Below are 15,464 nucleotides of genomic sequence, written 5' to 3'. Positions count from 1 at the left end.
TCCACCATGATGACCACGGAAAACCCAATGAAACCCAACGGAGAACCCAAAACACGTCAAAAACATGCCGAAAAACAACTGGATCACTAGAAAAAAACAGAAGAAAACCCTAAAAACCTTGAATCTGCCCCAAAAGTCCTCATAAACCTACCTGATGTTCTCCAAAACCCACAATTTACACTTTTCCACCATGATGACCACGGAAAACCCAACGAAACCCAACGGTTTTAAGAAAATTAAGCAAAAGAATTTTCATAGTGTCTAGGCAAGCATTATGCAGCTCCTTACTTCAGCAGGGAGCTTTCGCAACTCCCGCTCCTCAAACAGAACTCCTTGTTTTTATAATACAAAAGACAATGAGCAAACATTTATGGTGTATTACCCTAAGTTTTTGGGTTAGGGTTTTTTGCGTCTTAATGTTTTGGGGTTAGGGTTTGGAGCACCCTAAGTTTTTGGGCTAGGGCTTTGAGCATTCCTAACGTTTTGGGTTGGGTTTGGGTTTTGAGCATCCTAAGATTTTGGGTTGGGGGTTTTAGGCATAGGTCTTCAGGGGTTTAGTGTGGTAAATAGTTTGGGTTAGGTCTGTAGGGGTTTCGAGGTTTTTTTGGATGTTAGGGCTTGAGGCTTTTTTTGTAAGGGCGGTGAGGGTTCCAGTGAGTGCTGGTAAATGCAGTTCTCGAGCACTCGGCCTGTGATTGGCCATGCTGGCTGTGCGGGGAATGCTGGTAGGTGTAGTTTTCCGGCACTGGGAGGCCATGTTGTGTGCCCAGAGCATGCCGGGAGATGTAGTTCTCGGGACTCCGGACTTCCGGGAGGCCATGTTGCGTACCCAGAGTATGCCGGGAAATGTAGTTTTCGGATTTGGGACTTCCGGGAGGCCATGTTGAATGCCCAGAGCATACCGGGAGATGTAGTTCTCGGGAACTAGGGTTAGGGGCAAGGTTTGGCGTAGAGTTAGGGTTTCGGGTGAGGGTTGGGGTTGGGGGTTATTGTTAGGGTTAGTGGTTTAGGGTTCGGCTTAGAGGGTTATGGTTAGGGATAGGTTAGGGGTAGGTTTAGAGGGTTAGGGTAAGGGTTAGGGGTTAGGGGTTGGGACTGTGGTTAGGCTTAGGGTAAGGGTTAGGGTGAGGGTATTAGGGTTAGGGTTCGGGTTCAGATTAGGGTAAGGGTTAGGGCAAAGGTAAGTGTTAGGGTAAGGCTAAGGGTAAGGCTTAGGGTGAGGATAAGGTTTAGGGAAAGGGTTAGGTTTAGGGTAAGGATTAGGGTAAGGGTAAGGATTAGGGTTAGGTTTGGGGTAAGAATAAGGGTAAGCTAATGGTTAGGATAAGGGTAAGGGTTAGGGTAAAGGTTTTCATTTGTTAAAGCTGAAACGCAGTATGCAATCTGGGACGTCACAGCCAGAGCTGCCTATGGCAAGGTGAAAGAGGAAAAGATGGAGCAGATGTTCTACTCCTAGTTTTTTCTTTATACGTAAATAAAAGTTTGAGCTAATTCCAGTTGGAAGAGTTCCAATTACTTGCTTGGTCATAATGTCTTTTAATATTGAAAGCTGCAGCAAAAGCATGGGGATTTTTACCTCTAGAAACACCCTAGTTCTCTTGTCTGCACTATGCATGCTTTTGAGCTAAAACTGATTAAAAAATAAAAAGAAAAATCACACACACACACACACAAAAAAAAAAAAAAACAAACACCACAGCTGCTGCTGCTGCTCTCTTCCTACTTCCTTGTGCTTTGCCCCTACCCTTCCCAGGTGATTGGATTTGGGTGCTAGTCGGGGCCAAATGGTATGTGAGTCCCAGGCATCCCCTCAGAGAGCTCATTCTGCTTGGGCTGCTCTTTGGGGTGTTTGTTTTTCCTTCGGTCAGTTGCAGGCTTCTTCAGGTGGATGAGAGTTTATGGACTGATGCGTTTCCAAGTAGCGAGGGGTACGCACATCTTTTTGAGGTAACAGCTAGTAGGATCTGTTAAAATAATGTAGTATTTGGTGCCTTTATTGCATGCAGTTCTTTATCAGGTGAGTAACTGTTGCGAGTAACTGAAGTCAATGTTACTTGGTGTGTTTGCTATGCAGTGCCTGTGCGGACTATTGCACGAGACACAGCTTTCTGACATCTGGCCCAGCAACTACTAAATAAGGGGAGGGGAGAAGCTGAAGAACGACCAAAGGACAAAGCCTGGGAGGAAGACTACGAGCCTTCAGTACGAGCGGCCCCCAGAGGGACCACCGGAGACTGATAACGCCTGCACCAGTGGGAGGGTTTGGATTCTGGGAACTAATTAGAATAACCCTGCCTTTTGTAGAAGTAGTAATGAATATGTATTAGCCTAGCAGCATAAAAACCAGCCGCCTGATGTAACTTGTGTGCGTCTTGGTGGAGCAGAGACTCCTGGCGCACCCAGCGCTGCTTGCTTACCTCTATTCCTTTAATAAATCATAAACATTAATTGTAAGCCTATTTGGGACTCGGTCATTTATTACAAGTGGGACCTCCCGATGGGTGGAAGCTGTCGGGATAGCTCGGGATGCTGAGGCGTGGTGCTGCAAGGAGGTTGGTGGTCGGTGGCGCCCTGGGGCAGGCCGAATTGGGAGGGGGCGAGGCGGCGGGTGGTCGGTGGCTTCTGTGGAAAAGGCGCTTGTATGGGGGGGCTGCGCATTCAGAGGAACCTTGACAGGCTGCAGATAGGGGCAGGCAGGAACCTTTTGAAGTTCAGGAGAGGGAAATGCCAAGCCCTACCCCTAGGGAGAAACACCTCTGTTTACCAGCACTGGCTAGCTCGATACTGAATAAGCATTTCTTCATGGAAGGGGTGCTTTGCTATTAGAACAGGCTGCCCGGGGAAGTGGTAAGAGACCCGATCCTTAAAAGTATTGAAGAGACATGTGGACATAGCCCGGGAGTCCGGCCTCCGGCAGGGCGGGAGCTGGCTCTTCCGAGCCCCTGTGCTCCGGTCTTGTGCGACGCGTTTGCAAGCAGCACCGGGTGCCGGGTCCGACATCGGACGGTTCGGGGACGGCGATTCCGGGGCCGTCGGCTAGCGGGGGCCGGCTATGTCGTGTCCCGGGGATCCGACTTCAGGGGGCGTGGGGGCCGGCCGTGCAGTGAAGCGGGGGGCTGGCGTCCGCCGGCTTCCCAGAGAGCGGGCTTTCGGTCCCGTGCGGTTCGGTGGCCGGCCGTCCCGAAACCCTGGGCACCGGTCCATTGCTAGACTCAGCGGGCTCCGGGGCCGAACTCGGCTTCTCGGGGCCGGCGGTCGCGGTGTCCAGGTGTCCCGCCTCGGGCGGCGCGGGGCCGGCTGTCCCTAGCAGCTGGGTTCCCAAGAGCTTCTGGGCTCCCAAGCGTCGCCCAAGACCGGATCCCAGAGAATCGGGCCGGCCGGCCGCACCGCTGCGACTAGCACAAGCGTCTCCCGACAACGGAGCCCAGGAGCTTGCGAGGGTCAGATTCCGCGCCCCGGGATAGAGAAACGGGGAGCGCGGGTCGGCCGGCCGCAGCTTCGCACGGGACCGAACCCCCTGTCTCCGGCACGGCCAGACCCCGAGCCGGCAGACAGCAGCCTCCCGCTTCACGGCACAGTCGGCCCCCAACCCGCCCGAGTTCTGATCGCCGGGACACGGGACAGCCGGCCGCGCCGCCCGAGGCCGGACACCTGGAGCCCGGGACCGCCGTCCCTGACAAAGCCAAAGTCGGACCCGGACCCCGCTGCGGCTAGCACACGCGTCGCCCAGGACCGCAGCCTAGGACCTCGGGACGGTCGCATCCCGCGCCTCCGGCAGGAGCTACCCGGGAGGGCAGGACGGCCTGCCGCAGCTCCGCAAGAGACCGAACCTGCTGGATTCCGGGACGGCCAGAGCCCGAGCCGGTGGGCAGCAGCCTCCCGCTTCACGGCTCGGCAGGCACCCACGTCGCCCGACTTCGGACCCACGGGACAGCCGGCACCCGCGCCGCCGGAGGCCGGACACACGGGCCTCGGCATCGCCGTCCCCGAACCGCACGAAGTCACACACGGTCTCCGGTGCGTCTGGCACACGCATCGCAAAGACCGGAGCCCAGATTATAGGATCAGCCAGCCCCGCGCCGCCCGAGGTCGGACCGGGAACCCGGTGCGCTTGGCACATGCGTCGCCCAAGAACGGCACCCAGGGCCGCGGGATGGTCGTGCGTCACGCAGCCCGAGTTCGGACCCCCGGAACACAGGACAACTGGCACCCGCGCCACCGGAGGACAGAATCCCGTGCCCCGGGATTGTGTTGTATTTTCTCCCCCTCCCTCTTTGACGAGAGGGGGAGTGAGGGAGCGGTTGTGGTGGAGCTCGGCCGCCCACCTAAGTAAAACCACCACTGTCCTTTTTGGCGCCCAACGTGGGGCTCGAGGGTCCCAGTAACAGTAGTATTGATTGAAGTATTTACAACTAACATATTGGTTGTCATAATGCTCGGTTTTCTGGTAATACTTTTCTGTGTGGATATGTTGTATGTAGCCCACTCTGTTTTCTTTTTTCCTTTACATCCGATCGGAGAAAATGTTGAAGTCTGTGCTTGTTTTTTTAACATGTTGTGCTGTAACATACTGGCCTTCAGTTTGGTTTGGTATTCAAGCCCGGCATTGTTATCCTCCTGGTCTCCTGGAGATTATATTATTGACAATATTAAGAATTACAGTGCCTTCTTTTTTGCCCCCAGCAGTCAATCAGTGAATAATATCGGGTGTGGTGTCTTCTACTTTTCTCCCTGTGGGCTAATTACAGCAGCCTTTCAGTATCTTGGATACCCCGGTGAGATATTATCCTCCTCTTACTAGGTGTAGTGTTTGTCTTCTTCCCCGAGGCAAAGCAGTTTATTAAGAATATTATCCAAGGACCTGTCCCCAGACAAAGTTGTGGGTGGCAAGGTGTGTGGGGGGATTTGGGCAGGTACCTATCACGGTTTTCTCCTCCAATGGTTCTAAATTTCACCCCTGAACAAGTACAAAATCCAAGAAAGTTGTTAGAATGTTTGAAAGATTTATGCCCTGACCCTGGCAATACTAGAGAACTCCACCAGCTGGCTGCACTCTGCTGGGGTCTGGCTTACGCCTATCAGACGTCAATTAACCTTGCCCAGCACCCTCAAGGGGATAGGGAGGTTCTTGAATTTGATGATGAGACAGCACACACTGTGACCACCCCAGAGGACCGACCATCTTTGGTATCAGTCGCCCCCGTAGTAAAGACAAAACAGTGGAAACGGAGATCAGGTCGTTTAGTAAGGGAAGGAGCGCCTCCTATGGATGAGGGAGAAGAGGAAAAGGCAAGCGGCTCTAAAGCAGCGTTATCACGGCAACATCACGAAGAAGAGACTGAAATCATAGATGAATCAGAAACTACTCGGTCTCTATCCTTGAGTGAGCTGCGAGAAATACGAAAAGCCTTCAGTCGCCGTCCAGGTGAGCACATCCTCACTTGGCTGCTTCGACGCTGGGATAGTGGGGCCAATACCCAACAGCTAGAAGGCAACGAAGCCAAGCAGCTGGGATCCCACAAGCCTCTGGGAAGATTGAGAGGTACAATGGACTGTTAAAAACTATGCTGCGAGCATTGGGTGCTGCGACATGGAAACATTAGGATATAAACCTACCAGAGGCCACTTGGTTAGTTAACAACAGGGGGTCTGAAAGCCGTGCTGGTCCTGCTGAAACAAAACCCCTACACACTGTGGGAGAAGCTAAAGTCACTGTAGTGCATGTGGGGAAGTGGATGGGGAAGGCGGTGTGGGTTGCCCCTGCCATGGGAAAAGGCAAACCCACTCGTGGGATTGTCTTTGCCCAAGGTCCAGGGTATACCTGGTGGGTGATGCAGAAAGATGGGGATATCAAGTGTGTGCCTCAAGGAGATTTAACACTGGGAGAAAATTAATCTGTCATCCGAGTTATGTGTTGTAGGAGGACACTGCAGAACCAATGAAAGGTCAACTTTGCAAGGAACCAGGCAAGTGCAACAGTGATGTGAGCTAAGCTGGTGCTGGTGTCAAGAAAACCAACTTCGCCTGCCCTGAGTGACCACTTTGACAGATGATGGTGAAACCATCAACAGTTTTTTATGAGCATTTTGGGAAAATACCTATAGAATAAAGAGAAGTACAGACATAAAAATGCTTCAATGGACAGAAAACTATGGTGATGAGACCATCTATATACTAAACTGTACCTGATTGTGACACAAATGTTATGGAATAAGGGGTGGAAGTTGTGTTGCGTCTGTCTGAGCTGGAGTCACCGTTTCCCTGCAGCAGCCCGAACAGTGCTGTACTCTGCACTCGTAGCTGGAACAACACTGAAATCACTCCAGTGTTGTGCCTATTGCTGCATAGTGCTGGCACAGCATCAGGACTCTTTCCAAGTCCCTAAGAGCCAGGCACGAGTGCCGGCTGTCCCGTGTTACGGGGGTCCGAACTCGGGCTGCGTGACGCACGACCATCCCGCGGCTCTGGGCGCCGTTCTTGGGCGACGCATGTGCCAAGCGCACCGGGTTCCCGGTCCGACCTCGGGCGGCGCGGGGCTGGCTGATCCTATAATCTGGGCTCCGGTCTTTGCGATGCGTGTGCCAGACGCACCGGAGACCGTGTGTGACTTCGTGCGGTTCGGGGACGGCGATGCCGAGGCCCGTGTGTCCGGCCTCCGGCGGCGCGGGTGCCGGCTGTCCCGTGGGTCCGAAGTCGGGCGACGTGGGTGCCTGCCGAGCCGTGAAGCGGGAGGCTGCTCGGGCTCTGGCCGTCCCGGAATCCAGCAGGTTCGGTCTCTTGCGGAGCTGCGGCAGGCCGTCCTGCCCTCCCGGGTAGCTCCTGCCGGAGGCGCGGGATGCGACCGTCCCGAGGTCCTAGGCTGCGGTCCTGGGCGACGCGTGTGCTAGCCGCAGCGGGGTCCGGGTCCGACTTTGGCTTTGTCAGGGACGGCGGTCCCGGGCTCCAGGTGTCCGGCCTCGGGCGGCGCGGCCGGCTGTCCCGTGTCCCGGCGATCAGAACTCGGGCGGGTTGGGGGCCGACTGTGCCGTGAAGCGGGAGGCTGCTGTCTGCCGGCTCGGGGTCTGGCCGTGCCGGAGACAGGGGGTTCGGTCCCGTGCGAAGCTGCGGCCGGCCGACCCGCGCTCCCCGTTTCTCTATCCCGGGGCGCGGAATCTGACCCTCGCAAGCTCCTGGGCTCCGTTGTCGGGAGACGCTTGTGCTAGTCGCAGCGGTGCGGCCGGCCGGCCCGATTCTCTGGGATCCGGTCTTGGGCGACGCTTGGGAGCCCAGAAGCTCTTGGGAACCCAGCTGCTAGGGACAGCCGGCCCCGCGCCGCCCGAGGCGGGACACCTGGACACCGCGACCGCCGGCCCCGAGAAGCCGAGTTCGGCCCCGGAGCCCGCTGAGTCTAGCAATGGACCGGTGCCCAGGGTTTCGGGACGGCCGGCCACCGAACCGCACGGGACCGAAAGCCCGCTCTCTGGGAAGCCGGCGGACGCCAGCCCCCCGCTTCACTGCACGGCCGGCCCCCACGCCCCCTGAAGTCGGATCCCCGGGACACGACATAGCCGGCCCCCGCTAGCCGACGGCCCCGGAATCGCCGTCCCCGAACCGTCCGATGTCGGACCCGGCACCCGGTGCTGCTTGCAAACGCGTCGCACAAGACCGGAGCACAGGGGCTCGGAAGAGCCAGCTCCCGCCCTGCCGGAGGCCGGACTCCCGGGCTATGTCCACATGTCTCTTCAATACTTTTAAGGATCGGGTCTCTTACCACTTCCCCGGGCAGCCTGTTCTAATAGCAAAGCACCCCTTCCATGAAGAAATGCTTATTCAGTATCGAGCTAGCCAGTGCTGGTAAACAGAGGTGTTTCTCCCTAGGGGTAGGGCTTGGCATTTCCCTCTCCTGAACTTCAAAAGGTTCCTGCCTGCCCCTATCTGCAGCCTGTCAAGGTTCCTTTGAATGCGCAGCCCCCCCATACAAGCGCCTTTTCCACAGAAGCCACCGACCACCCGCCGCCTCGCCCCCTCCCAATTCGGCCTGCCCCAGGGCGCCACCGACCACCAACCTCCTTGCAGCATCACGCCTCAGCATCCCGAGCTATCCCGACAGCTTCCACCCATCGGGAGGTCCCACTTGTAATAAATGACCGAGTCCCAAATAGGCTTACAATTAATGTTTATGATTTATTAAAGGAATAGAGGTAAGCAAGCAGCGCTGGGTGCGCCAGGAGTCTCTGCTCCACCAAGACGCACACAAGTTACATCAGGCGGCTGGTTTTTATGCTGCTAGGCTAATACATATTCATTACTACTTCTACAAAAGGCAGGGTTATTCTTATTAGTTCCCAGAATCCAAACCCTCCCACTGGTGCATGCGTTATCAGTCTCCGGTGGTCCCTCTGGGGGCCGCTCGTACTGAAGGCTCGTAGTCTTCCTCCCAGGCTTTGTCCTTTGGTCGTTCTTCAGCTTCTCCCCTCCCCTTATTTAGTAGTTGCTGGGCCAGATGTCAGAAAGCTGTGTCTCGTGCAATAGTCCGCACAGGCACTGCATAGCAAACACACCAAGTAACATTGACTTCAGTTACTCGCAACAGTTACTCACCTGATAAAGAACTGCATGCAATAAAGGCACCAAGTGCTACATTATTCTAACAGATCCTACTAGCTGTTACCTCAAAAAGATGTGCGTACCCCTCGCTACTTGGAAACGCATCAGTCCATAAACTCTCATCCACCTGAAGAAGCCTGCAACTGACCGAAGGAAAAACAAACACCCCAAAGAGCAGCCCAAGCAGAATGAGCTCTCTGAGGGGATGCCTGGGACACACATACCATTTGGCCCCGACTAGCACCCAAATCCAATCACCTGGGAAGGGAAGGGGCAAAGCACAAGGAAGTAGGAAGAGAGCAGCAGCAGCAGCTGTGGTGTTTGTTTATTTTTTTTTTTTGTGTGTGTGTGTGATTTTTCTTTTTATTTTTTAATCAGTTTTAGCTCAAAAGCATGCATAGTGCAGACAAGAGAACTAGGGTGTTTCTAGAAGTAAAAATCCCCATGCTTTTGCTGCAGCTTTCAATATTAAAAGACATTATGACCAAGCAAGTAATTGGAACTCTTCCAACTGGAATTAGCTCAAACTTTTATTTACGTATAAAGAAAAAACTAGGAGTAGAACATCTGCTCCATCTTTTCCTCTTTCACCTTGCCATAGGCAGCTCTGGCTGTGACGTCCCAGATTGCATACTGCGTTTCAGCTTTAACAAATGAAAACCTTTACCCTAACCCTTACCCTTATCCTAACCATTAGCTTACCCTTATTCTTACCCCAAACCTAACCCTAATCCTTACCCTTACCCTAATCCTTACCCTAAACCTAACCCTTTCCCTAAACCTTATCCTCACCCTCAGCCTTACCCTAACCCTTACCCTAACACTTACCTTTGCCCTAACCCTTACCCTAATCTGAACCCGAACCCTAACCCTAATACCCTCACCCTAACCCTTACCCTAAGCCTAACCACAGTCCCAACCCCTAACCCCTAACCCTTACCCTAACCCTCTAAACCTACCCCTAACCTATCCCTAACCATAACCCTCTAAGCCGAACCCTAAACCACTAACCCTAACAATAACCCCCAACCCCAACCCTCACCCGAAACCCTAACTCTACGCCAAACCTTGCCCCTAACCCTAGTTCCCGAGAACTACATCTCCCGGTATGCTCTGGGCATTCAACATGGCCTCCCGGAAGTCCCAAATCCGAAAACTACATTTCCCGGCATACTCTGGGTACGCAACATGGCCTCCCGGAAGTCCGGAGTCCCGAGAACTACATCTCCCGGCATGCTCTGGGCACACAACATGGCCTCCCAGTGCCGGAAAACTACACCTACCAGCATTCCCCGCACAGCCAGCATGGCCAATCACAGGCCGAGTGCTCGAGAACTGCATTTACCAGCACTCACTGGAACCCTCACCGCCCTTACAAAAAAAGCCTCAAGCCCTAACATCCAAAAAAACCTCGAAACCCCTACAGACCTAACCCAAACTATTTACCACACTAAACCCCTGAAGACCTATGCCTAAAACCCCCAACCCAAAATCTTAGGATGCTCAAAACCCAAACCCAACCCAAAACGTTAGGAATGCTCAAAGCCCTAGCCCAAAAACTTAGGGTGCTCCAAACCCTAACCCCAAAACATTAAGACGCAAAAAACCCTAACCCAAAAACTTAGGGTAATACACCATAAATGTTTGCTCATTGTCTTTTGTATTATAAAAACAAGGAGTTCTGTTTGAGGAGCGGGAGTTGCGAAAGCTCCCTGCTGAAGTAAGGAGCTGCATAATGCTTGCCTAGACACTATGAAAATTCTTTTGCTTAATTTTCTTAAAACCGTTGGATTTCGCTGGGTTTTCCGTGGTCATCATGGTGGAAAAGTGTAAATTGTGGGTTTTGGAGAACATCAGGTAGGTTTATGAGGACTTTTGGGGCAGATTCAAGGTTTTTAGGGTTTTCTTCTGTTTTTTTCTAGTGATCCAGTTGTTTTTCGGCATGTTTTTGACGTGTTTTGGGTTCTCCGTTGGGTTTCATTGGGTTTTCCGTGGTCATCATGGTGGAAAAGTGTAAATTGTGGGTTTTGGAGAACATCAGGTAGGTTTAGGGGGACTTTTGGGGTGGATTCATGGTATTTGTTTTTTTTTTCTGTTTTTTTTTTTGGGGGTGATCCCGTTCTTTTTTGGGGTGTTTTTGATGTGTTTTTGGGTCTCCATTAGGTTTTGTTGGGTTCTTGTTGGTCGTCATGTTGGAAAAGTGTAAATTGTGGGTTTTGGAGAATATCAGGTGTTTTTAAGTTTTTTTGGGTGGTGTATCTATGGTTTTGGGGGAATTCTTCTGTTTTTTTTAGCGTTTTCTTCTGTTTTTGGGGTGGTCCCGTTCTTTTTTGGGGTGTTTTTGACATGTTTTGGGGTCTCTGTTGGGTTTTGTTGGGTTCTTGTTTTTCATCATGTTGGAAAAGTTTAACTTGCGTGTTTTGGAGAACATCAGGTAGGTTTAGTGTCGTTTTGGGGTGGATCTATTTTTTGGGGGTTTTCTTTCGTTTTGGGGGGTTATCCCATTCTTTTTTGGGGTGTTTTTGACTTGTTTTGGGGTCTCCGTTGGGTTTTAGTTGGATTCTCGTTGGTCGTTAAGGTAAATGGGAGTGGATTGTGGGTTTTGAAGAAGATCAGGTGAGTTTAGGGTGGTTTTGCGGGGAAATTCATAGTTTTTGGTGTTTTTTCTTCTGATTCAGTTCTTTTCTGGGGTGTTTTTGATGTGTTTTGGGGTCTCCGTTGGTTTTTGTTGGGTTCTTGTTGTTCATCATGGTGAAAACGGGTAAATTGTGGGTATTGGAGAACATCAGGTAGGTTTAGGGGGTCTTTTGGGGTGGATAAACGGCTTTTAGGGTTTTCTTCCAGTTTTGGGGGTGATCCCGCTTTTTTTTGTGGTGTTTCTGACGTGTTTTGGGGTTTCCGTTGCATTTTCGTTGAGTTCCTAATTGGTTTTATGGTGTTTGGGATGTGACTATGGGATTTGGAGAACATCAGGTAGGTTTAGGGTGGTTTTGGGATTGGATCCGTGCTTTTTGGGGATTTTCTTCCAATTTTGGGGGTGATCCCGTTCTTTTTAGGGGTGTTTAGGACGTGTTTTGGGTTCTCCATTGGGTTTCGTTGGGTTTTCCATGGTCATCATGGTGGTAAAATTTAAATTGCGGGTTTTGGAGAACATCAGGTAGGTATAGGGTGATTTTTGGGGTGGATCTATGGTTTTGGGGGATTTTCTTCCAGATTTGGGTGTGATCCCGTTCTTATTTGGGGTGTTTTTGACGTTTTTGTTGTCTTTATTGGGTTTTAGTTGGGTTCTTGTTGGTCATCATGGTGGAAAAGCTAAATTGTGGGTTTCGGAGAACATCAGGTAGGTTTAGGGTGGTTTTGGGGTGGATCTATTGTTTTTGGGGGTTTCTTTCGTTTTTAGGGGTTGTCCCATTCTTGTTTGGGGTGTTTTTGACTTGTTTTGCGTCCTCCGTTGGGTTTTGTTGGGTTCTCATTGGTCGTTAAGGTAAATGGGAGCCGATTGTGGGTTTTGGAGAAGATCAGATGGGTTTAGTGTGGTTTTGGGGGGAAATTCATAGTTTTTGTTTTTGTTTTTTTTTTTTTCTTCTGATCCAGTTCTTTTTTGGGGTGTTTTTGACGTGTTTTGGGGTTTCCGTTGCTTTTCGTTTAGTTTCTAATGGGTTTTATGATGTTTGGGATGTGACTATGGGATTTGGAGAACATCAGGTAGGTTTAGGGTGGTTTTGGGATTGGATCCGTGCTTTTTGGGGATTTTCTTCCAATTTTGGGTGTCATCCCGTTCTTTTTAGGTGTGTTTTTGAAGTGTTTTTGGGTCTCCGTTGGTTTTCTTTGTGTTTTCCATGGTCATCATGGTGGTAAAATTTAAATTGTGGGTTTTGGAGAACATCAGGTAGGTTTAGGGTGGTTTTGGGGTGGATCTATGGTTTTGGGAGTTTTCTTTCTTTTTTAGGGGTTATCCCGTTCTTGTTTGGGGTGTTTTTTACGTTTTTTGGGGTCTCTTTTGGGTTTCATTAGGTTTTCCATGGTCATCATAGTGGAAAAGGGTAAATTGTGGATTTTGGAGAACATCAGGCAGGTTTAGGGGGACTATTGTGGTGGATCTATTGTTTTGGGGTATTTTCTTCCAGTTTTGGGGGTGATCCCGTTCTTTATTGGGGTGTTTTTGACGTGTTTTGGGGTCTCCTTTGGGTTTTAGTTGTTTTCTTGTTGGTCATCATGTTGGAAGAGGGTAAATTGTGGGTTTTGGAGAACATCAGGTAGCTTGAGTATGGTTTTGGGGTGGATCTATTGTTTTAGGGGTTTTTCTTCCAGTTTTGGGTGTAATCCCGTTCTCGTTTGGGGTGTTTTTGACGTGTTTTGGGGTCTCCGTTGGGTTTTGTTGGTTTTTCCGTGGTCATCATGGTGGAAAATTGTATATTGTGGTTTTGGGAGAACATCATGTAGGTTTAGGGTGGTTTGGGGCTGGATCTATGGCATTTGGGGTTTTCTTCTCTTTTTTTGGGTGTGATCCTGTTGTTTTTTGGCGTGTTTTTGACGTGTTTTGTGTCTCCATTGGGTTTTGTTGTGTTCTCGTTGGGCGTTAAGGTAAATGGGAGCCGATTGTGGGTTTTGGAGAAGATCAGGTGAGTTTAGGGTGGTTTTGGGGTTGGATCCGTGCATTTGCGGATTTTCTTCCAGTTTTGGGCGTGATCACGTTCTTGTTTGCGGTGATTTTGACATGTTTTTTGGGTCGCCATTGGGTTTTGTTGGGTTTTCCGTGGTCATCGTGGTGGAAATGTATAAGTTGTGGGTTTTGGAGAACATCAGGTAGGTTTGGGGGCCTTTTGGTGTGGATTCTTGGTATTTGGGGTTTTCTTCTGTTTTTTAGGGTGATCCTGTTCATTTCTGGGCTGTTTTTTAAGTTTTTTGTCGTCTCCGTTGGGTTTCATTGGGTTCTCGTTGTTCGTTAAGGTAAATGGGAGTGGATTGTGGGTTTTGGAGAAGATCAGGTGAGTTTAGTGTGGTTTTTGGGGGAAAATCATAGTTTTATTTCTTTTTTTTTTCTTCATGTCTAGTTCTTTTTTGGGGTGTTTTTGACGTGTTTTGTGGTCTCCGCTGGGTTTTGTTGGGTTTCCATTGGGTTTTCTGGTGGTTGGGAGTGGATTGTACATTTAGGAGAACATCAGGTAGGTTTAATACTGGTTTTGGGGTTATATCACGTATTTACTTCTGATCCGGTTCACTTTTGGGGTGTTTTAGACGTGTTTTGGGGTCTCTGTTGGGTTTCGTTGGGTTTTCCTTGGTCATCATGGTGAAAAAGTGTAAATTGTGGCTTTTGGAGAACATCTGGTAGGTTTAGGGTGGTTTTTGTATGGATCTCTTCTTTTGGGAGTTTTCTTCGGTTTTGGGGGGTGATCACGTTCTTGTTTGGGGTGTTTTTGACGTGTTTTGGGGTCTCCGTTTGGTTTACTTGGGTTTTCTGTGGTCATCATGGTGGAAAAGTGTAAATTGTGGGTTTTGGAGAACATCAGGTAGGTTTAGGGTGGTTTTGAGTTGGATCTAAGATTTTGAGGGGTTTTCTTTCAGTTTTTGGGTGATCCCATTCGTGTTTGCAGTGGTTTTGACGTTTTTGGGGTCTCCGTTGGGTTTCGTTTGGTTTTCCGTGGTCATCATGGTGGAAAAGGGTAAATTGCGGGTTTTGGAGAACATCAGGTAGGTTTAGGGTGGTTTTGAGGTGCATCTATAGTTTTGAGGGGTTTTCTTCCAGATTTGGGTGTGATCTTATTCTTGTTTGGGGTTTTTTTGACGTGTTTTGGGGTCTCCGTTGGGTTTCGTTGGCTTCTCGTTGATCGTTAATTTAAATGGGTGTGGATTGTGGGTTTTGGAGAAGATCAGGTGAGTTTAGAGTTGTTTGGGGGTTGGATCCGTGCTTTTTGGGGATTTTCTTCCAGTTTTGGGGGTGATCCCGTTTTTGTTTGGGGTGTTTTTGACGTGTTTTGGGGTCTCCGTTGGGTTTCATTTGGTTTTCCATGGTCATCATGGTGGAAAAGTGTAAATTGTGGGTTTTCGAGAAGATCAGGTAGGTTTAGGGTGGTTTTGGGGTGGATCTATGGCTTTGTGGGTGTTCTTTCGTTTTTGGGTGTGATCCTGTTCTTGTTTGCGGTGTTTTTGACGTGTTTTGGGGTCTCCGTTGGATTTCGTTGGCTTCTCGTTGGTCGTTAATTTAAATGGGTGTGGATTGTGGGTTTTGGAGAAGATCAGGTGAGTTTAGTGTGGTTTTGGGGGGAAATTCATAGTTTTTGGTGTTTTTTCTTCTGATCCCGTTCTTTTTTGGGGTGTTTTTGACGTGTTTTTCTGTCTCCGTTGCGTTTCGTTGGGTGTTCCGTGGTCATCATGGTGGAAAAGTGTAAATTGTGGGTTTTGCAGAACATCAGGTAGGATTAGGGTGGTTTTGAGGTGGATCTATGGTTTTGAGGGGTTTTCTTCCAGTTTTTGGGTGATCCCATTTGTGTTTGCGGTGGTTTTGACGTGTTTTGGGGTCTCCGTTGTGTTTCGTTTGGTTTTCCGTGGTCATCATGGTGGAAAAGTGTAAGTTGCGGGTTTTGGAGAACATCAGGTAGGTTTGGGGGGACTTTGGGTGTAGATTCTTGGTATTTGGGGTTTTCTTCTCTTTTTTTTGGGGTGATCCCTTTCTTTTTTGGGGTGTTTTTGACGTGTTTTGCTGTCTTTGTTGGGTTTCATTGGGTTCTCGTTTGACGTTAAGGTAAATGGGAGCTGATTGCGGGTTTTGGAGAAGATCAGGTGAGTTTAGTGTGGTTTGGGGGGGAAATTCATAGTTTTTGGTGTTTTTTCTTCTGATCCCGTTCTTTTTTGGGGTGTTTTAGACGTGTTTTTGGGGT

This window comes from Aythya marila, assembly GCF_965140915.1.
Source record: "Aythya marila genome assembly, contig: HAP1_HAP1_SCAFFOLD_330, whole genome shotgun sequence".
Classification (NCBI taxonomy): domain Eukaryota; kingdom Metazoa; phylum Chordata; class Aves; order Anseriformes; family Anatidae; genus Aythya; species Aythya marila.
This window is presented reverse-complemented; position numbering follows the sequence as displayed.